Below are 1,601 nucleotides of genomic sequence, written 5' to 3'. Positions count from 1 at the left end.
AAATTCAGTGACCATTCGTGCCCTGTGGATGGGGGCATTGTCATCCTAGAAGAGACCACTTCCATCAGGACAGAAAGGATTCACCATAGGTTGAAGGTGATCACTCAATGGCTGTGTATTCATTGGTGTTTACCTTGTCCTCTAAAAGGGGTCGAGTGGAACTAAACCATACCAGGAAAATGCACCATAACAGAATGGCCAGAACCCTCATTTACTCAAGTGTATCCTTTATTTTGACAGTTACCTGTACGATACCACAAAAAAGCACTTTCCAACTAGTTGCAATAGTTGAGGCCAAACAACTGTACTCTGAAAATACATTTTTAAAGTACCACAATATGCCATTATCACGGTTTTAATTTCAATTCAGGATTGGCAGTTAAAATGTTAAAGTCTCAAGTTAAAAACTGAGGAGTACAACTGTACTGTGGGTCTCAAGTTAATCCATTAATACGTCACGGGTAGCCACAATCCCATCAGACCTTTATGCAACACTCAGATGTAAAAGGTAACAGTTCCTGTAAAAGTGATGATTTAGTTTTTAAAGGTTATGAGAAGCTATACCAAATCAGGGGGCCAAGATTTGTCTTTAATTTACATCTTATGAAGAGGTAAAAATTTGAGGTAGCTGACAATATACTCCGGTTGGGATTTGTAGGGTGGATAGGCATATTTGGAATGTCATGTTCAACTCTTTCAGCAACTATTTCTGTAACATTCAAGTCCAAGTCAAGTCTCACTCGGCTGATTCAACAATGCATGACAAAAGGCAAAAATAAAAAATAATATATGGCACAGCATTTATAATAAATTGCATCACCTTTAAGGTACATACACTATATATACACAAAAGCATGTGGACACCCCTTCAAATTAGTGGATTCGACTATTTCAGCCACACCCGTTGCTGATAGGTGTATACAATCAAGCACACCGCCATGCAATCTCCATAGACAAACATTGGCTGTAGAATGTCCTTACTGAAGAGCTCAGTGACTTTCAACATGGCACAGTCATAGGATGCCACCTTTCTGCCCTGCTAGAGCTGCCCCGGTCAACTATGTGCTGTTATTGTGAAGTGGAAACGTCTTGGAGCAACAACGACTCAACATGACAACGCCCCCGTGCACAAAGTGAGGTCCATACAGAAATGGTTTGTCGAGATCGGTGTGGAAGAACTTGACTGGCCTGCACAGAGCCCTGACCTCACCCCATCGAACACCTGCACTGTTGGAGCTAGAAACACAAGCATTTCGCTACACCCGCAATAACATCTGCTAAACACATGTATGTGACAAATAAAATTTGTTTTAACACCTTTGGGATGAATCAGTGCCCTACCTCACTAATGCTCTTGTGGGTGAATGGAAGCAAGTCCCCGCAGCAATGTTCCAACATCTAGTAGAAAGCCTTCCCAGAAGAGTGGAGGTTGTTATAAGCAGCAAAGGAGGGGAGGGGGGGGGGCAACTCCACATTAATGCCCATGATTTTGGAATGAGATGGTCTAAGAGCAGGTGTCCACATACTTTGTCATGTAGTGTATTTACCTAACTATACACCAATCCGTTTACAATCTAGATTGCACAGTAACTTTGATGAGA

This window comes from Oncorhynchus tshawytscha, linkage group LG04 (genome assembly GCF_018296145.1).
Source record: "Oncorhynchus tshawytscha isolate Ot180627B linkage group LG04, Otsh_v2.0, whole genome shotgun sequence".
In the NCBI taxonomy this organism is placed as follows: Eukaryota; Metazoa; Chordata; class Actinopteri; order Salmoniformes; family Salmonidae; genus Oncorhynchus; species Oncorhynchus tshawytscha.
This window is presented reverse-complemented; position numbering follows the sequence as displayed.